At 44.3% G+C, this 22,377-nt stretch overlaps 1 protein-coding gene across 5 annotated transcripts in view; it reads left to right on the top strand.

Moving 5' to 3' along the window:
* LOC144163423 (cholecystokinin receptor type A-like) overlaps positions 1-22,377 on the top strand; it is a 291,048-nt gene that overhangs the window by 178,651 nt on the left and 90,020 nt on the right. For 2 of the 5 annotated variants that reach the window (XM_077694410.1, XM_077694408.1), the window contains exon 1: positions 11,993-13,797. The exons of the other annotated variants lie outside the window; for them this stretch is intronic. The gene's annotated coding sequence lies outside the window, so the exon portion shown is untranslated. Of the gene's footprint in view, positions 1-11,992; positions 13,798-22,377 lie in introns of those variants that run through there. 5 annotated transcript variants of the gene reach the window in all.

The following is a 22,377-nucleotide window of genomic DNA, read 5'->3' as shown; positions in this document are numbered from 1 at the left end:
TGGAGAATACTTCAGTAACCTCAGATTTGCTGATGACGTTGCCTTGCTAAGTAACTCGGGGGACGAATTGCAAAGCATGCTTTCCGCACTGGGCGAACAGAGTAGAACAGTGGGCCTGAAAATTAATATGCAGAAAACTAAAGTAATGATCAATAACCTCGGGATAGCACAGCAGTTTGAGATAGGTGGCGAGGCAGTGGAAGTGGTAAGCGAATATATCTACTTAGGCCAAGTTGTGACCCCAGATCCCAACCACGACGCAGAGATAATTAGAAGGATCAGAATGGGGTGGGGTGCATATGGCAGACATTCTCAGATAATGAATAGCAGCCTACCATTGTCGCTGAAGAAGAAAGTGTATGGCAGCTGCATCTTACCGGTACTCACCTACGGGGCAGAAACTTGGAGGCTCACTAAGAGGGTTCAACTTAAATTGAGAACGACTCAGCGGGCAATGGAGCGGAAAATGATAGGTGTAACATTAAGGGACAAGAAGAGAGCGGAGTGGGTCAGGGAACAAACACGTGTTAAGGACATATTAGTAGAAATTAAGAAGAAGAAATGGGACGTGGGCAGGGCATGTAATTCGAAGGCAAGATAACCGCTGGTCATTAAGGGTAACAGAGTGGATCCCTAGAGAAGGCAAGCTTTGCAGGGGGCGGCAGAAAGTTAGATGGGCAGATGAGATCAAGAAGTTTGCGGGAATAAATTGGTCACAGTTGGCACAGGAACGAGATAATTGGAGAATAATGGGAGAGGCCTTTGCCCTGCAGTGGGCGTAGATAGGCTGGTGATGATACTAAATTTGGCCGCTAAGACAACTCGATCATTGCGCCAAGTTTCTCTGCTTGTCATAATTGTTTCATCATCAGCCTGTCTACGCTCACTGCAGGGCAAAGGCCTCTCCCATAGATCCCCACTTATCCCGATCCTGTGCCAACTGCGACCAATTTGTCCCCGCAAACTTCTAGATCTCATCGGCCCATCTAACTTTCTGCCGCCCCCGGCCACGCTTGCCTTCTCTAGGGGTTCACTCTGTCACCCTTAATGACAAACTGTTATCTCGCCTTCGCATATCATGCCCTGCCCACGCCCATTTGTTTTATTTAATATCTATTAGTATGTACTAAGCACGCGTTTGTTCCCTGGCCCACTTCTCTATCTTCTGTCCCTTAATGTTACACCTATTAGCTTCCATTCAATTTCTCGCTGAATTTTCCTCAATTTAAGTTGAACCCTTTTAGTGAGCATCTAAGCCGTGGCCCCATAGGTGAGTTCCGATGAAGTGCAGCTGTCGTACACTTTCTTCTTCACGGACAATGATAGGCTGCCATTCATTATCTAAGAGTGCCTGCCGAAAGCACTCGACACCATTCTTATCCTTCTAATTATCTCTGCCTAATGATTGGGATCCGGGGTCACAACTTGGTCTAAGTAGATGTATTCGCTTACCACTTCCACTGCCTCGCCTCCTATCTCAAACCGCTTTGCTGTCCCGAGATTATGGAACATTACTTTAGTTTTCTGCATATTAATTTTCAGGTCCACGGTTCTACTGTGTTTGTCCACTGCGGGAAACTTGCTTTGCAATTCGTCCCCCGAGTTACTTAGCAAGGCAACGTCACCAGCAAATCTGAGGTTGCTGGGGTATTCTCCATTAACCCTTACTCACACCTGTTCCCAACCCAATGTTCTGAATACTTCTTGTAAACATGGTGTGAATAACCTTTGAGACATTGTGTCGCCTTGTCTGACGCTTTTCCTTATACGCATTTTACTGCTCTCCTTATGGAGGACGATGGGAGCTGTGAATCCATTGTAAACATCCTCTAGTATTCTTACATAATGCTCATATCTACACCCTGATACCGTAATGCCTGAATGACTGCTGATGTTTCCACCGAGTCAAATCCCTTTTTAATATGTAGACGCTATGTATAAAGGTTGAGTACACTCTGTGCACTTCTCTGTAACCTGATTGACGGCGCGAATATGATACATCGTTGAATTTTGTTTACGAAACCCTGCCTGGTTGTTAATTAGGTTGACTGAAATCTAAGGTGGCAGAAATACTGTTAGCGATTATCTTGGTAAGTGCCTTGTAGACGACTGAAAAGTAACCTGATCGGGCTGAAATTTTTCAAGCCCTTCATGTCACCGTTATTATGAATTAGGATGATGTTCGCATTCTTCCAAGATTCCGGTACACCCTTGGTCATTAGGCATTGCGTATACAGGTTTGAACGGCTTTTCTAGCACATATTGGCCGCCATCCTTCAAGAGGTCTGCTGTTATCAGATCTTCATCATGTGCGTTGCCCTCTTGAATTTCTTTCAAAGCCTTCCTTACTTCTTCGGTCGTTACTGGTGGGGTGGCAATTTCCTCTGGACTACTTCCTCGTTCGGCATTATCCTGGACGTTGCTGCTGGTGTACAGATCTCAATAGAACGCCTCGGCTATTATAACTATTTTATCCCTATTTGTGATGACATTGCCTTGCTCGTCTTTAAGTGCATACATCTGATTTTTTTCCGATGCCTAGACGCCTCTTCACTGCTTTCAGACTGCCTCGTTTGTTTACAGCAAGCTCGATCCTCTCCATCTTATACTTCCGTATGTCAGCTGTCTTACCTATATTGTTTAACTTTGAAAGCTCCGCTACTTCTATTCTGTCAGCTAGGGTGGAGATTGTCACGGTTTGCCGTTTCCTGATTAGATCTTTCGTCTCCTGGGAAAGTTTACCAGTATCCTGTCTAGTCATCGTAACTCCGATTTCTACTGCACATTCTGTAATAATTGGTGCAAGGTTGTCGCTGGCTTCCTGTGTCGTAAGCTCTGCTTCCTCGGTTACAAATAAATATCGGTTCTGCTGCGCTATCCTGAATTCTTCAACTTTCCGTCTTACTGATAACTCTTTGATCGGCTTCTTTCGCACTAGCTAGCCACGGTCCCTCCTCAAATCTAGCCTAATTGGAGATCTTATCATACGGTTGTCACTACATTTTACCCTTCCGAGCACTTCCACATCCTGCACTACACGAGGGTTATCACATATTATGAGCTATATTTATTTATTTATTTATTTATTTATTTATTTATTTATACAATACTGCAGGCCACAAATGGGCCCAAGCAGGAGTGGGGGTGTTACAGTGCCGTTAGACCAATTATACAATATTTAGCGAGGTAAAAACAATAAACAGGACAGTACAAAATTATTTGAAAAACACTGTGAATTAATGATACAAATTCGGGCTCCTTTACGTCCACTTCCGGCTCTCTCATTTGTAGAAGGTATTCATGATTCGTAGATTGTTCTGTTCTGCGAACTCGACTAATAATTCCCCTCTGTTATTTCTACAATCCACTGGCTTGCCTCCAGCCTGCTTCTTGCCTACTTTAGTATTGAGGTTTCCCATAACTACGGTATACAGTGTTTTTACTTTAGCCATTTCCAATTTCACATCTTCATTGAAGCATTCAACTAGCTGGTCGCATGGTCGGATGAAGGCGCGTAGCCCAGTACCACCTCAAATTTGTACCTGTTATTAAGCCTAATTACAAGACCGGCTACCCTTTCGTTAATGCTGTAGTATAAGTCAATGTTGCCAGCTATGCTTTTATTGACTAGAAATCCGATCCCCAATTCTCTTCTGGCCTCTAGACCACGTTAACATAGGATGTGTCCATTTTTTAGCACTGTAAAGGTTTGACCTGTCCTCCTAACCTCACTAAGCCCTATGACATCCCATTTAATGCCCTCTAATTTTTCTACCGCCTGTAGGCTCGTCTGTCTGGATAAAGGTCTAGTGTTAAAAGTTGCCAGGTTCAGACTCCAATGGCGGCCTGTCTTGATCCAGAGATTTTGGCACCCTCTACTGCGTCACAGGTCTGACCGCAGCTGTGGTCAGTTGCTTGGCACCCACTGGAGACTGAGGACCGAGGGTTAATTGGCGTATTCGCGGGTGGTTGTGGCCATTCCTGCTCTGGTGAGGGAGTGCGCTACAGGTAGTGGTCGCCGGGATCAGCCGCACCCCAAGCCTCCTTTGTAATTCAATCAACAAGCGATTTTTTTAATCCGGTGGGAATTGTGTGGTACCGGGATTCGAGCCATGGCCCTCCTGCATGCAAGGCAGATGCGCTACCTTCACACCACCGTTGCACCCTGCATAATTAGTTAGTTCACAGATAAGTCGTAAACGTTACACAATTACACACACAAAACGGCTGCAACTTTTGTTTTATTAAAAATATTCCAAAACAAATTCTATGACATTCGCCGCTAAGATGATAACACTACGGTTAACTTAATCAACTTTTTAATTACGAAGTACGCAGTAAAGTTGAAAATATTGTAGAATTCTTGAATGCTGTTATTACATGGGTTTCTACGGCAGGGAAACGGACAGCCTCATGTTTGTCCACCAGATTAAAAGTCTAGTCTTTTCAAGTTTCATTCATGTAATTTACTAGGAAGTATTCTCAATTGCAAATTACAAAAAACACTGGTCGTCCTTTCTCGCAGAGTGTAAGGACAGTGAATTTTCCCCCTCTTAGATTCACTAGGCTTCATTGGGCGCCAGGCAGCCGTATTACGCTACCAATGTAAAAATAACATCGCTGACGCTGTCTCTGCCCTAATGCGGCTGAGGAAAATGAGACCGGGCGAACGTACATCTTGCGTACTACGTTCCCCGGGGCCTAAGACACAATGTCCCATACGCGGCGGTTGCATCAGCTGAGACGACAACGAATGGTTGACTGCCGCCGTACCAGATCTCCGCTTAGCTTCGATGAATACATTTTACAGAGAGGGGAAGTCTTTTTCTTTCTTTTTGGCACGGACGCCGGGAGTCGTACACGTCGCAGTGCCGTCGTATTTGACATGCGTCCGTTGTGGGGAAGGGAAAAAAAGAAATCGACAGCACCAGAAGCGGTCTTTTTAAGGAAGGCCCCAGTACATTGCAGAAACAACTGCTGACCCAGTTTTGAAGATACAAGACATCCCACCGGGTGTGGTCATATAAGACGAGCCTTTGGAGGGCGACGCAGAAATGCCAGCCTGCTTTGCATTTTGGAATCCTGAGTTTCCGTTTTACGAATGTGGAATATGAATCAATGCACTTAAGTGTAGTGTTGTAGGAATATTATTTCGTGGCCGCTATGCATAATGTTATAAATTGAGGATCATGTTCCCAATTAGACTGCCTTTTTTGCATTAAGCGGGCACGTTGTAGGTGTTACTGCGTGCCTTTGTAGGTGTTACTGCGGGACGCTTAGAAATTGTGCTTTGAGCACGTCGTCAAAGCATAGGGCTCAAGACGCTGCTCTAAGGAGCACAAGGCCTTGGGTTCGATTGCCCGCCATGACAGTTCAGTTTGCGGTGATATCTCGGTACAAGTTACACAAACCTGGTAAGCTGGATTATTCGGTGGCCCTAAAATGTTGAGGCGCTCACAGACCGCGTGCTGCTTCAGCACGCAAGACACAAAAAATAATTTCAGTATCGTTTTGGGACAACTATATGTATAGTAAGGCTGAACATTCCGCAAATTTTCCCACCTGTTTCGTGCACACCGCTGTTGATCTATTGCGGAATTAAGTTGTGACGTTGTACAAAACTAAAGTCAAAGAGCACTGGCAAAGCTAAACGCCACGTTGCAATCAGATCAGTTTGTGCAAAAATCCATAACGTCTCACATTTTAGAGGACACCATTCTTGTATCTAACTTCCTTTAAAATAAAAAAAAACAAGGGGGTTTATAGAATACCATGTATAAAAAGGCGCCAACAATGCAAGCAAATCTAATAAGCCATGGTGTGAACTAAAGTTTAGGCTTATGGTATCCCTTGCTTTTTGTTCTTGCAGTAGTTCTTTGGTTGCAGCTGTTTTTATTTTCTAAACTCACTGTCTTATCGCGCCGTTCGAATTGGTTCTGGTCTTCCCTCGTCTCGTTTCTTCAGAGAGGCGACAGAACGAGATTTCGATAGCCAGGCGTGCAGCTGGGGTCCGCCATACCTTTCGTCCACACGGCGACCATCACCGCTAAGCCTCGCCATAAAGAGCAGGAAAAAACTTGACGACAGTACGGCCGTATCTGACGGCGCGCTCCTCACGGTGAAGAGAAAACTACTATCCTCGAACCAGCCACCCTGAGGAGTGGACGATGGTTCACGTCGTTGCCAAACTTGCTCTTGTTTTTATTTTTACCCCGCAAAAGAGAGCAAAGCTTACTGCAGCAAAACATGGTGCGTTCAGGATTGAGACGATGGAGGGAAGCCGACGCCCGGTCAGGGTGAGGCAACCATGTGGTCCAGCTGCGTTTGCTTTATGGACACGTGTGTCACGCAGGAACGGCGCTGAAAAATGGATTTAAGGCTTCTGGTGCCCGGCGAGGATAGGTTTTTATCTTCGCGAAAGCGAGTTTGGGAGAAGACTATAAGTTGCTAGGGAAATTGGTTCAACGTGAAAGTTATAAAGGCAATCGAGAGACACGAAATCGGCCCCTTCGTATACGAGGATGGATGGTATGGGGCAATATTGCCCTGGAAACTAAACCAATAGGCGTTGTAGCATTGCCCGTTTCCCCGTAAATGTGGGAATTGGCGCTGGCTCATTTTGAAGGTAATAGCGCACAGAAACGGGGACAAATAAAGGAACCTACGGACAAGCGCCTTCTATCAACTGAGTGGTTTATTAGAAAAAACACAGACTTTTATACCCTACAACACTTCGCAGATCAGTACAAGAACCCATCACCGGCACACATATCAAAAAACGTGTACACTCATCTATTCACACCAACGCTGATAGTAGCGACAGTTCCTTATCTAGCAATGTTACTGAGGGATGGCTTACACAATCTTCTTTTTGGTAAGAAATATGGAATGCCTCAACGATCTCTCCTGACGTTTTATTGTGATGCTTGAACAAAATGACAGTGTTGTCGAAGCATGGTGTACATCCACACGCGTTGCAATGTAAAGCCAAATGTGTGCACGGGCGTCCTTTTAAACTAGATAAGTGTTCTCTCAGTATTATATTTATACACCTTCCAGTCTGACCGACATACACATGACCGCACGTCATTGGTATTCGATACACGACATCTTTTATACAATCAACAAATTGCTTTCCATGTCTTACAGTACACTCATTCTTGCCTTCATTCTTTCCTTCTTTTTCATACTTTTGTTTGACCATGCAACACACACTTCCTATTTTGTTCTGTGCAGAGAACACCACTTGTACATCCTAATTTTCTGCCACCTTCTTAATTCTATGGGAGAGTCCATGCACGTAAGGTATTACAGAAACCTTGGGCCGTTCCTCTCTGGGCCTGCTTTCTTCCGTCGTGCGCTGTTTTTCCTGTTTTAACTTTCGGAGCAACCGGCCACACGATGCAAGCAAAACATTTTGCGGATAACCAGCGTCCCGCAACCGGCGTATTTGTTGTCCGAAAGCGTCATTCATTGCGTGACAGCGCGACTTAAGCAAGGCAGATCTTAAGCATGACTCAGCAATCCCATTCTTGACCAACCGCGAATGGTCTGACCAACCGCGAATGAATGCGAGAGTATATCCGCCCAAATGCCTAAGGAATTGTTAGGCGCTGGCTGCGCGGCGAGCCCGAAACGTCTGCTGCTGTTTTTTTAGAGCGAAGCTGCATAAGGCTTGGTTGCAAAATTGGTGTCCGTGTTAGTCAGCAGAACACGCTCAGCGCCAAAGCCAACTTTTGCGTACATTCGCTGCAGCTGTCCATCTAACGTAGATGTCTCAGGAAAAGTCATGCGCCGTTTACCGTTAAGACGACTTTACCATTATGCGGAGATTCGTTTACTAGACATAAACATTTGGTTCCCCATGCAGTTGCAATGAATTCACATTTCGTTTTGCTGTCAATACATGAACTTCTATGGGAGAAGCACAGGGCCAAAGAAAACAGCCGTCATTCGGAAATTTGTGAACTATCCTGAAATAATTTGCAAGAAGTTGCACTGGTCCATCGTCTACATAAATATGAAAAGTTCTCGGCATTTTTTATTAATAAGTATCAACGCACTTTCACTACAAATGCTTCGAGGACAGCTAAGCGGTCTGTATTACGCAATGAATGCGAGAGTATATTCGCCCAAATGCCTAATGAATTGTTAGGAACTTTGTGCGGCGTCTGATTCCTCGGCGCAGTAGGAGCAGAAGCAGTGGGCCCCAGGTTCGCCTTGCTTTAGCTTCCTCCACTCGCTGACACCGCTCTGTCTGAGCTTTTCACTACGCCCCCATGTGTTCTGCGTTCCCCTTTTTCTCGACTTCCTTCATGGTGGTGATTTGACGTGTTTAGCAGCTGCGTTGACTGCGCATTTGGCTCTCCTATCCGCGTTCCGTTCTTCCGCTGCTTTTCGGCGCCGAATTGCCGTGGGAACCCACGTTTCTTGCCTTCTGTAGGGGTAGACCCGCCAGACGGCATTGCAGCAGACGCGGTACCCATACATTTCGAAGAGCAAGGCATGCCCGGGAAACAGAGCGCCGGCACTGGCGCGGCCTCCTCCGGACTTTCTGGAACTTCACGTCTCGAGCCGGCACATGTACCTTTCGTACATGCATCTCTAACACGTTTATAATGTCATATACCGAATTCTCGATGGCTGCACACTGGTGTATGAACGAATGAATGAATGAATGAATGAATGAATGAATGAATGAATGAATGAATGAATGAATGAAACTATTGTGGTAAAAGTTGAAAGGGAAGTCCACCAGCAGGCGCAGTTTGTCTCGCCTAATGGTGGGCACCGGAACTCCCGCTATGGGCCTCGTGCACTGCAGTTTCAAATAAACATGTGGCGCTACCTGGGAGCGGCGGCGGAATTTTTTCTGAAGAACAAAATAAACATATACAGTAGTTCGCTACGCGGCTTAATTTAAACAACAACCGTAAAATAAGTATACAACAATTACCACGTTTTTTTAAATTCACAATTGTTATAATAATAGAAATATTACGCTGGCGAGTGGTGCGGGAATACAAGTCGAAATAATTTAGAAAGTGCCCCTTCTCCAATAAAAGCAGACGACATTGCGCGGATCAGCTGCCTGCGACGCCGACGTTCACGAAGCACATAGTACCCGAAAAGAAATAAAAAGGACAGATCCATAAATGCATTTGCGTATGTGCACGCTACTTGGCGCAAGACCACTGCAAAAAAAAAAAAAAAAAAAAAAAAGCCGTGTATCCAGTGCATATTTTTGTAGCGCCTCAAATAGCCTTTGGTGTGCACGCATCTGTGCACGCATCAGAAAATACATGGAACAACCCACGGATATGCATGCTTGAATTGTACGTAGTCATACCAGCAAAATATGAAGCTTCAAAATGAAAACAGAAACGTAAATATTCACGCTACACTCCGACACAACCGTAAACAGATGGACACAAACCAGCCACAATTCGGAGACTCGCATCTACACTTTTATTGAAAGGACTCTCAAATATCTCAAACATGTACAACTTGTAGTTTGCGGTTGAAAAACGAGTTCAAGTGGGGCTTGTTGCGCAAAATATTTTTGCTGACAAAAATAACTTGCACCAGCACAACTATTCACGCTGGCATGTAGTCATGCCAGCGTAGTCACGCAAAAACATCACGTACAACTCTGTCAGCATTGAAACAATCTCCATTATTCAAAATGGTCTTATTTTATCAAGGGCACGTCTCCGAATGCGAGAGGAATCATTCGTGCACAATTAAAGCTCCTGTTGTGCGATCTACCATATCTGTGCCCGTGTCTATGTAGAGCGATAAACAAGGTAAATAAACGTCCAGAGGCTTTCATGAAAGCCTCGTCTCGCGCATATACGTCCAAAATTATTCGTATATTAAGTACGCATTTACAAACGTATGAAAGCACTTAAAAAAGAATTGCGATATTTTTATGAGCCCGTCCAACGAACTCATCGTAGTTTCAGCAGTTTGAGGTAGAGTTTACTCAAGCAGTTGGCATTTTCAAATACCTGCCTCTACAAACCTGAATCTTCGGGCTCTTGAAGCCGCTTATCATTGGTGTCGCAATATACACACAAACCTTTCGCCGCGATTTCGCACACACAACACATCAAATCACTTCCTGACATGTACAAGGCACAGCGGAGCGTATACACGGGAGAAATTCGCTTCTTCAAGCACCATGAAGTCGGTTAGTCGGTCTTCTCCTCACAATAAGCTGTCCGCCAACAGCAGTTCTAACCCAGCCGTTCTGATCTAAGGCTCAATAAATCAAATCCACCAAAGCGACCACAGCAACCAACTCCAAGGCGTTGCTGGCGTCGTTAGGACGTTATGCCGTTATTTCATGCTCTTCGGGGGCCGGCGGCCCCACAAAAAATTTTCCACTGGTGGAGCGATCACACCCTCCCTCACACATACATTATCGCTTCCGGGAGGCGATGCACACACAGACGCACACTCCTGCACTCCTCTCGTTCTCTTGGTAACATCGCGGCCTTCCGTCTTTTTATTTTTGTGTTTTATTTGGGCGGCGCTGCTGGTGTTCTGTGGAAGCCGTTGCGAAATGACAGCGTGACCGCGCGCTGCGTGGAGATAATCCCGCGCTTGTATAAAACTGTTTTTTGTGTGATGCATCGCTTTCCTGTCGCCTTTGCGAACCATATTCTATTTAATAAAGTACCGTTTGGCTGTTCGTATCGCATGGCAACAGAATAGCGGTCATTTCTTATTTCTCTTCTAATAATCGTACTGCGCGGAATACTATCCTCCGGACGTCGTTTGCTCCCGGACTTCTGAAATTATGCCTCCGTTGCCCGCAAGATGGCGCTGAACAGAGCACATCAGTGGCGCCACCATACAAGCGCACGAGGCCCATAGTGGGTGGAGGGGGAGATGACCGCCAGACAGAGGGAAGAGCCAAAGGTTAGGGAGGCCGTATGTAAAAACGCAAAGGGAGGGGAAAGAAGAGAAAGTTTAGTCTAGACCTGGTCAACCGTGTTTTCGGGTTTTCGCACAATCGGCCGCTTCACAGTCAAACCACGTTCCCAGAGAAGATTTAGGGCTATTTTGTGGGTAAGGAAAGAACCACCGGCGCGTACAAGGGTTTGAGGTGGCGAGCATCGAACAGCCAAAGCACCCAACTTGAACATTTCTGTCGATGTAGCACCCAAGGGACGTGGAAATCCCGCTAGCATGTTTTATGAGAAAACAAGAAGACCACGGGAAAACCACGCAAATAATAACTTATTTACAGAGTTTGTAAATACTAGAACAAAATGGAGGTTCCAAGATTGGAAGGGAGGGTGGTCAAGGGTGAACGCTGTTAGCAGCAGAACATCTGCTATGCGCGTAATAAAGCGGGACCACCTTCCTAAGTCTGCATTCAAATGGCGAATTGAAAGGCTCAACTTTTTGGAGGCGCCACATGTCCCTGCCGGCAATGCAGAGTTGTGGATATATGGTGTCGTTGTTGTTCGTAGCTGAACCATGTTCGGGACAGCAGTTCGCAGTGGAAACGTACACACGGAGCAGCACACAAAAAGGGATTCCTCAAGGTCTGACAAAACAGCTAACCGAAGTATTTTAGTTCAGTCAATTCAAAGTAACGAACCAAATCAAAGTGTGTCAATAAACAAGTAATTTCAATCAATAACAAATACATTCGTTGATGCAGTTGGCAGCACCCCAGTCTTCTTTACAAGGTTTTAAATAACGTTTGCGAAGATTTCCTACCATGTTCACCTTTTAATTATTTTAGTCCACCACGAAAGGTCGCGAATGCATATTATTACCACAGAAAAAAAAAGTCTATCCTTTTGCCCGGCGAAATAAGTTCAGCGCGCCCCAGTTCGAGTAAGCGGCGCTCCTCGCTCAACAGCTCCTCACCCCCGTCTCGGAGCGGAGGCCGTCAACGCGCATGCGCCGCAGAACAGCGCGACCCGCAGCGCCCATCCTAGCTCCGACTGCCCCGTTCTGCCCGCGGGATTCCGACCCGGGAGTCGCATCGCAGTCGCGGGCCCGCTCGGAAGTTCGCCAGACCACTTCTCCCCGGCGCTCGGCCCGCAGCCTTGGTCCGCGCCGCGCACGACGATCATCCCGAGCGGATAACGGGTTCTCAGAGCCACAAAGTTCCTTCGTACGCACAGCCGCTTCGCTTGTAGTGTTGACTAAACTCGGAAATTTGTTTCGTCGACGGAAATTGGTTCCGGCGCCTATGGAGTGAGTGATTTGGTGTTCACGAAGTTCTGTACCTGTTGGTTGGAAAACGTTTATTCAGTGATTATTTCTTTTAAAGCCGGACTACATGAAGCTTCTGAACTATTTCAACCAAATTCCACTGCCGATCATTTGAGCAAGTACTGGACTTTTTTTCGGCATCTTTCGGGCCTTTTTTATTTTCTTCGCCAATTTTATCCGAACTTGATCGTTATTAACGAACGATGTTCTTCGGTTTCATCGTGCGGTGTTGAAAACGGCGGACTCAACTGGCTTAAATTGCATTATCCTCACGGTGGTTCCTATAACTCGGAGGCCTATTTTTCCGTTGGAACCTTCATCAAGAAACTTACCTCGAAGTACTCCTCGCAGGAATAACGACCCCAACAACAAAAACTTTCCTGCTTGCTGCGCTACTCCTCCGAATTTTTTATGTCACTGAAAGAATCCCAAAGAAACCGTCATAGGTATTTCTAGTGCTAAGAAAGTAATATTCTTGCACCCGTGTGTGAACTGTACTTGAAACGAGTGCGGAGTTTTGCTAATTGGACTGGTTCGCTCAGAATATTAGGTTAAGACAGAGAACTTTTCTTATTGCTCCACCCGTTTCCCCAGTCATCCACACTGAACGCTTTGGTAGTCGGTACTAACCCATCAGTTATTTTTTTCCGGGGTGCAGAAAGTTCGCACTGATAAAAGTACTAAGTACTCAATTATAAACGGCAAAGCTGAGCGTACTGACATTAGGACGAGGAAAAAAAATATGATTTGTAGAATTCCTATCAATGCGTGATAGTTCCCTGGAAATGATGAAGTAATATTCTAGTTTGTCCGTTGTTCCTACGTTGAGCACCGGCTAGGTGCAGTAATTTTACAGAAATAAATTATCGTAAATGTGCTAATTAACGCGATAGACAATTTTTAAACCTACGAAGTAGCGAACGTCGCCCTGATAAGCGTAGCCCCACCGTTTACGTACTAACTGCGTTTTAGCGATTTCTTGAGCCTCAAAATTTGCGTAGCGCGTACGAATACAAAAACATAAATTTTCCTACAAGAAACCACCTTTGAGACGGCACGAGTAACTTCTCCCCGCAAGGGGTAAGCGAATGAAACCAGTTTCCTCTCTGCCGTTTTGTTAACCCCGCTTGACGTTGTCTTCGGTCGTGCACTTCAAAGCTGTTTACATAGCAAGCAGTTGTTCGGTGTGACGCCGACAAAACGCAGAAAACAGGCACACATTTGTGCAAGCTTGTGCAGAAGCCAAACGAAAGTTGTCCAAGGTTCGATAGAAAAGAGACCGTCCTGCAGCATTTCCTATACGCATTTCACAGAAGTTGTGAGAACTGAGACCTCAGTGACAAACAGTTTGCAATAGTGTCTTCTGAGGAAGCCCACACCACTCGGCGCTTACAGCTGTGTGCGACTTCACGTATTGTGTAGCGTCTAAGACTGCCGAACTGCTGATGTGACAACATCAAAAAAAAAAAACGACGGCATATTGTCAAGAAAATATTCTTCGTTTACGGACTTGAGGAATTCATCGCCACTTTCTCCTGAACATCACTCATCTGTCGGGTAAGTCAACAGCCCTGATTTTTTGCTGATGTCAGAAGGTTTGACTCAAAACGTTTAAGGCCATGGAAAAATTGTGGAGTCATTTTATATTAAGTTTACGTCACCCGCCTGTTAGTCGATGGTTTGTCGAAAGTAAGGCTACTGTTTGTCGAACGGTTTGTCGAAAGTAAGGCCACTGTTCCTGTTTTATAAATCACAATAAATAAAGCTCCGTAAAGTTGATATTGTTGCGGGTCATCTCTTGCAGTTCATCCTCCCTGGTTTGGGAGAAAAAGTTTGATATTTAGAATTTCTTGCAAAAAGAGGAAAAAAATGAACCCAAGCTTATGTGTGATGTTTCATTAAACCATCGAGTGCGAATCTAGCAAGTTCAGATGCTTTTTTGTTTGAAGTGCAAATTTTGGAAGATTTATTGCGAAAATCGGAACCAAGCACTAACATATCTTGGCACGGTGTAATGTAAGGGAATATCGTCGACCGAAGCTTCCAATGACAAGTGGAAAGTATTTCGCCGGCATTTCGATTTATTAGAGGTTTTTCGCTGAAATGGCTCACGAAGCTCCGAAGAAAACAGACAACGTGATTCTGAAAAGTTTATATTGTTCTTTATTTTCTTTCCGGCAATGAAAATGTAATGTCACAGAACTGTGCTTTCTTTATGGAAGTTTCGTTTAATTCATGTCCTCTAATTGATATTTCGGAGTATATACATTTTCTTTCTTTCCACAATTCTGTAAGCACGTTTCTGAGAAAGTATTCAGAAACTAACTTTAATACCTGCTTTTGCACATCACTGTCCAAGATTCAGAGCACTTCTGCCGCACGTAATTCCTGAATAAATATCCGTACATATTTTTGCTTCACGGACAACTGCGGATATTTTTACTTCACGGACAACTTCACGGACAACTAGACATAACCATGATTACTCTTTATCACCAATTTTCACCAGAACTGACACTCATAAGTACACATTTTTCCCCCGAACTGTGTCTGAATCGAATTCTTTGCCACGAGAGGTTTTTGAATCTGCTGATTTAATGAAAGAGCTTGGGTCCCACATTGTAAATTTTGATGCTTGAACGTTGCTATAGTCTTCGTGTTGTCTTGATTGTTGTTACTAATCTTCATTATATTGTATGTATACTGTGTAGCCCCTCCTGCCAGGGCCAAAATACTGGCCTGCAGTATCGCTAAATAAATAAGTAAAAAAATAAATAAATGTGTAAACTGACACGAAGCTCAGGAAACCAACTGTTTTCAGCTCCCGCATTTCCGGGCGTACTAATGGCAAGCCAACATTCGTGACGGTTTTACTTTTATTATTTACGTATCTACCGTCCACTTGCAGTGTCCTACCGAATGAAAAAAAATATTGCCCGAGGCTCTTCTGAGCCCCTACTCACTCTTCTTTTGTTTATTTATTCGGCAAGTATCCCGCATCACGAAAGGTCAAATGTGAGTAAGAATTCAGTCTTGAAAATTGAGTTCTTAAAGCTTTTCAAGAAAATTTCGGTGAAGCGAAATTTTATTGAAATTTTCCGGTGGCTGCCACAGACAGGAATTACAGCAGCGCTATAAAAAAAGCGGACTGAATTTGGGGGTAAGACCAGCACCGAAGTTATTCTCATCCGGAACCTTTAAAAAAATTCCGGCTGTTGTACTCGCTGACCACGAGATGGCAGCGGCCGTTCCAGGGGTGAGCCGCGTTTCTGAAATTCGAAAAAAGAAGGAGAGCGTAGCCGAATGTACAAAAAAGGTTGTTTCGGCAGTGGAGCGCAATGCTTTCATTTAGATAATATTGTTTGAATTTGAATGAACAAACAAAAAAAAAGCGCAGCCCTAAACAAGGTGCCAGTTTGGGCTTCATGGTGAAGCATCTTGAGTTACGTATAAACAATGCTGAAGAGTTGGCGCACATCGGCTGCCTACCTGGTGGGGCGAAAGAGGAAAACAGCGGTATTTTGAGATTTATCCGCAAGTTAAGGATTCCGAAGTGGATCAATTTACACTGCGGCCTCACACCACTGCGCGCCGTCAAGTGCAGGTATAACTTCGACGTGTCGTATTTAAATAAGACACGAAGAGAAGCTCGTGTGTCTGCTTTACTACTACAGCTGACTGTTCATCCTACAAGCCCCTGCGCAAACCTATCTCTCAGATTCTATTTTTACTGCTTTTTTTCTTTTATTTAATAATGAACTAAATGGCCGCCTCTAAAGTTTCGGCCGATGGTTTGGAAACCTGTAACGTCTTGCAAACAGTCTTGCCGAATGACGAACGAGTCTACGCATTACATTATTTTCATCACTGGTGATTCTATTAGAGCGGTGCAATAACCACAAAGAATATTTCTTAAACGCCTCTGGTCATGTTCAGTGGTCGCAGATACCAAGGGAACCGAAATCGCGCAAGTACCCTCTGAAGGCAGCGACCGCCCCCCTTCTCTGTGGATGCACATAATGAAGTGCCCGGAAGTGCTAGATTGCAACACTAACATTTTACGTGATTTTATATTCTATAATTTTAATAAAGCTTGGCCGCACTTTCTATATTTTACAAGTTGTAGCAGTGTAAGCGATTATGAGCCCCAACTGCGCGCTACCATATCGTTCATACTTGGAAAGGCAATGCCATGGCTCCTATAAATTTGTTATGTTAATCCCTCTGTACCTTTTCACCATTTTTTGTTGTCAGTCTGACACAAACAAAACAAATCGGCGGCCGACCATGGTGACGCTACGCAAATTGAGAACTAACGTGGTACCCTGAACGAAACTGGCGTTATCGATGGGCCACACCTTCATATTCGCGCGGATGATTTGACATAACCTAGGAATCGCAGCCAAACATCGTAAGAATATTGAAATAATTACTTGTGCGAAAGGCTAATAGATTACTAAATTTTCTACTAGGGCGCGAGATGAGGGTCATACGCCAAACCCACGCTACATTTTCTCTCGCTAGCGACTACAATGACAACTATTCAGTAAATATCCGTGAGGTGGCTCAGTGGCTAAAGCAATATGCAGCTGACCACGAGTAGACGTTTAAATCGCGGCCGCTGCATCCGTTTCTGATGGCAACTTCAAAACGAGAACGCTCATACGTCGAGAATTTCGCGCAGAGTAAACATCGCGGTTTGGTCTAAACATGATTCCTACTTCGGCAGTACAGCTCGTCTCATTGCCCCGGTATTGTCTCGGTAAGTGAAATTCGAATTAAAAGAAATGCAACAGCAAATAATATCACCACACAATATTGCACAATGTAAAATCAAAGCATGAAGCAATATAACATCATTATATGACAGCTGACGCTGTAAGTTCACGCCTTGTTACTCATTAGTCGTTACTCATTTGTTACTCATTAGTAAGTGATTTTTATCTGCAAAATGAACTTAATATCGAATAAACTGGGACATTATGTCGCCGAATTTTTTAATCTATGGCGGTCCTATATCGGCGTAGTATTGAAAACAAATCACGGCGCTCCCTCTTGAATCAATCGCAACATATTTGCGCAGAACTGTCCGTTGAGGTTTCGCTTTCAGTTTGCACCGCATGTGATCACACCGCAGGTTTTTTTTTTATTTCCCCTCTAGCAAAGATAAAACAGATCTACATGGACTGCGTGCGTGAGTTTCGTCACGTGACAAGCGAGTGTACGGTGACGCACGCTTTTGGGGTTTCTGACAACGTCGATGCGAAACGCGCACAACCCAATTAAAGTAGGCCCATTGAACACTGGTTTAGGATCGTTTGCCCAAACCTTAACTTCTGCAAGAACATCTGCCTCATGCATATCAAAATATGCGAATACTCTGATAATAATATATATGTTATAAAAAAAGCTTGGTGCGAAAATTTAGCCCGCTTTGTGGATGTCAAAATATCTACAAAGTCATAAAGACCGTTTTAACATCAGCTTATTCTCCTGCAAAAGGGAAGGGGGAAGGAGGAAAAGCTTAAGCGTACCAGCAAAAAATATTTTTTATCACACTTGCCGAAATTGGACGGCTTCCGATTAGAGAGTTTTATTTTCTGGAAAGAAATTTTTTAGCTGCTCAACACGGAGCAGCTAGTTTGAAGCTGCATTCGGTCATGTGGAACTTCGACATGGTAAAAAGCGCACTAAAACGAGGACACAAGAAAAAGGCGGTGACACGGGACGAGCGCTAGTCACCGTGTCACCGCCTTTTTCTTGTGTCCTCGTTTTAGTGCGCTTTTTACCATGTCGAAGTCCCATCACCAACTAGCCCAAATTTCTGCCCTGAATAGTCATGTGGAACTTTATCTATTTTCTTTTATTCTCGTCAGAATAGTTTTGCCTGTGATAAGTTGGAGTTTTTAGTGCAGATAAGGCGTAAAGTATTAGCAAGCGCTTTTCCACGGTGCGTTAATTACTGGTCCAGTTTCTGAGAGCAAGGTAAAACTGCATGATAAAATACTCAGCCATGATAATGAAATTCGCTACCGCCCATGTGGTGATTTAAAACATGCTCGCATTTTTTTTTTCTATGAAGGGAGTACTGCGCTTTGTTAAACCGGCTTTAAATTTCGCTTTCACTGCATGTCGCTGATTATATATTCTAAAAGAAGATAGAAAGGAAGGAACAGTGCACATTTTGACGAAGGACAGACAGAATTACACACCACAAGCGCTGTGGTGTGTGGGGTGTGTGCTAAATGGCCCAACATGGTACCCTTTTAAAAGAAGGTTGAGAATAATCTGTACTTCCCACCCTCCCCCTCCTGCTTGCTTTTTGCGCAGTAAACTCAAGCCCATAGACAACCAGTTTTCCTGAGCTAGCGTAAATATCTGTGGCATTGAACAGTGCATGGTGAAGCGCGGTTGGTTATTTAGTTGAGAACGCCTAAGACAATTTGAATTCGTTTTTAAGCATCGCCCACTACACATATTGTGATTGCGGTGTCTTTATTTGTGTAGCTAAAGAGGAAAGAGAAAAGCAAAACTTTGCGCCCGTCACTTTGAGTATGTCATGCCCCAGTCTTATTGCGCGAACTTTCTCTCTGTATCTCACAGAGGACCACCAAGGAAAGCTACACTTCTCTACACAACCTTGCTTGCGGTATCACTGATGTCCCCAGAGTAAACTACTCTTTTTACACATAACCTTCTGCGCAATCGGTCGGCGACAGTGTACTTTAAACTGAATTGATACACCCTTATTTCTCGTCGTCTGAGTGAGAGGAGACTGGGACAAAACCCCTTACACATCATGTCTCAACGTATATCTTGGCATACTTCTCTATATATACAATTGAATAGAGCAAATATTTCTCACAAATAGGGGAATAAGAAAAGATTATAAAGGAACCACAAAGAGAGTGCGAGAAATGAAGTGAGCAAAAAAAAACGGAAGAATTACACCACGATAGTTCAGACAACTCTGAGTCATCGAAAAATAAACAAAAATGAATAGTTATCTGCGTTCGCATATACGAACACTTATACAATGTTTCGGCAAAAAAACCGCGCTCAAATACTAACAACATGGCAAAGAACACAAATATGAAAGTAATGTTTATGCCTCTCGAAAAAAAACCTTTGTAAGATCAGGGCCAGGGGCAACGTTTTCCTACTTAGGAATGCACAGTAGTAAAAAGCGCAGGAAAAAAAATGCTCATCAATCCGTACGCCGTGTTGTAAACAGTAAAAAGCACTTACGATAAAAATTTTACAACAACTTACGATATACAGGGTGATCAAAATAGGTATACAATTTTTTTTTTTTAAATTAGACACATAGTTTTACCGGAAGACAGCCTCTAGAGTGAGGTTACGCGCCCAGGGGAACGCATAATAATATGGTGAATATTGATGTCGGTGGCTTAATAAACTAAAATTTAAAAAATTTCCCCGCATTTCCCCGAGGGGAAGAATGTGAAAGTGCGAATGCACGAGTTGAATTTGCGCGGTTCGGTAATGTTCGCGAAAGAGATATCACACACACACACACAACTACAAAGAAAGAAAGATGCATTTATTCACAGACACCTATTTGTGTTGTCGTTGTACGTGATTGCTAGAGCGGATCTCAGCTTTGAAATTTCGTGTCAGTACTCCTTTAAGCGGGTGCATTAGCCCTTCTCACGCCCGATCCCTGGCCAATCCCCCACGTGGGTATGTGCCATGCACAGACACCTATTTGTGTTGTCGTTGTACGTGATTGCTAGAGCGGATCTCAGCTTTGAAATTTCGTGTCAGTACTCCTTTAAGCGGGTGCATTAGCCCTTCTCACGCCCGATTCCTGGCCAATCCCCCACGTGGGTATGTGCCATGTCAGCGGCCAGGCAGCGCGCGCCCATCTCCCCCCGTTGCCAAGGAAGACGAGGAGATTCCTGGCCAATCCCCCACGTGGGTATGTGCCATGCCAGCGGCCAGGCAGCGCGCGCCCATCTCCCCCGTTGCCAAGGAAGACGAGGAGCGCGCGCACCCGCAGCTGTTGCTATGTGGACGGACGGCGGTCGCCGGAATTCAGGGTCGCTTATAAAGTGCATTCTCACTTAATAATTACTTTTAGTGGCTGCAGTAAGCAGGCATGTTGGTATTCAAAAGTTAGACGCGATCACGTTTCTACGCAGTTTAATATGGCAGAATTCTCCTAGCGCATTCGTACTCCGAGATATCGAACTGCGAATTTTAACTGCCATTCGTGCATGATTACGCATGCTAGACAGTAAAGACCGGCGCGAAGCTCCTACCCTTTGTTATGTGTTTCGATAGCGGTTCAACGCCAGCCACGACCGAAAGGGTGCCAGTTATCAATTTTGCCTATGCCTCCACCCCGACTTCGAACTAAACACCGTACACAGCTACGCAAGTCACAAAAGGGAGGAGCTTTGCACCGGCCCTCACTGTCTTGCATGCGGAGTCATGCGAACGGCAATTAAACTTCGCAGTTCGATATCTCGTAATATATAAATGCGCTAGCGGAATTCTGGCACATGAAGCTGCGTAGAAACGCCATTGCGTCTTACTTTTGAATACAAACATGCCTGCTTACTGCAGCCACTAGAGAGTTAATCATTCAATTTTAGTTAATTAAGCCATCGACATCAATAATCCCAAATTCTGTGTCCCCCTGGGCACATAACCTTGCTGTAAGATGGTCTTCACGTAAAGCTGATCGCAGAATTAAAAAAAAACCCGTCAACTTAGCTTTGATCACCCTAACCCTGTACATCCTAAACTCATCATGTATGTCATACCTGACTGCAATCGTTTTGCTGAACTGTCTTGGCCTGGGTTTGTATTCTTTGGCGGCGTTAGGCGCTCTTTTGTTTCTTATGTTTTTGCAATCTTGGCATTATTTATATTTTGTGTAACCCCTCCTTCCTATCCTATAACAATAATTTACGCTTATTGATTTCTATCTCGCATTCTTGTCACTTTATATACTTTTCCATTCATTTTTATATCAAGCGCGCCAGTAGTAAAGCCACCGTGTTCTTCTCTGGCGACTAATAAATTCTGATAACATATGTAACACTGTTACCTACATGCCACGTCAAACGTGGCTGGTGCATAAATTGCTAGAGAAAGAAGTCACGTTGTTTTCCTAAAAATGAGTATAAATCTCAATAGAACTTGTAACCACGCAAAAACATAAAAACCAGATGCAAATTCAAAAGTTTAGTCTAATTTTAAATAAGCCAAGTAAACGCGAGAAATTGAATGTTAATCTTGCTATGTGCGCCAGGTTAGCATTCCGCAGCAAGAAAATGGTTCGGTATTTTCTCTTTCGCAGAATACCAGAATACGCACATTTCAAACCATCGCATGCGTCCATCATTTGCTTTCACGCGTCGCAAATGAAGAAACCTTGAGACATAAGAAGGGGATGGCGAAAATCTAACACCGGCTTATCTAAAGCAGGCAGCTGTGGTACTGCTAAAACTGAAATAATATTTAGTTGCGAGAAATAGCTTTGATATCTGTTGCATTTTACAGGCTGATGGGAGTTTTGGCTAGCTGGAACGTTCCATTAAATATTGATTCCTGGGCCACTCTGGCTCAAATATCAGTCCAGATTTTTTGAAATGACGCTGCAAATATAGGCCTATCAAGTTAAAATCAGCTAATCACATGAACTAGACGGCGCTTGTTGCACAGCCTGTGCTTCCGTTCAAAAAGCTTGCATCCAGGGGCATTGCCCGGTAGGCCTTTGCGCGGATTTATCCCAGTGAAACAGCATCTCGCACAAGGTGTATACGACGGATACTCATTATATCAATGTCATCAAGGCCCAGATAAATTTTCTTTTCAGTTATTTGATTTATCTACTGGTGCCTGAAACGGTGGACTGGTGGGCTGAGATCATGGCGAGTTTCGAATGAAGCGATATTCGAGTAAAGCGACGTTGTGATAAGGAAGTTGAGCTACTATAAAATGAGATGCGTTTAAAGTGTTTGCTGATCTGAGTCGAAGCCAGCGGCGTTGTGGCTGTCGTCTTGTAAAGGACGGTTTACGAAGCACAAAAGCCCCTTCAAGCCACAGATGTACTAAGCGCGTTGTCTGATGTCTATTAGGCTTGCTTTACTTTTTGACTGTGTG

Source organism: Haemaphysalis longicornis, unplaced genomic scaffold (assembly GCF_048455015.1).
Source record: "Haemaphysalis longicornis isolate Haplotype H1 unplaced genomic scaffold, Haemaphysalis longicornis Haplotype H1 scaffold_12, whole genome shotgun sequence".
NCBI classification, from domain to species: Eukaryota; Metazoa; Arthropoda; class Arachnida; order Ixodida; family Ixodidae; genus Haemaphysalis; species Haemaphysalis longicornis.
Note: the sequence above shows the minus strand (reverse complement) of the source record. Positions and strands in the feature narration are given on the sequence as shown.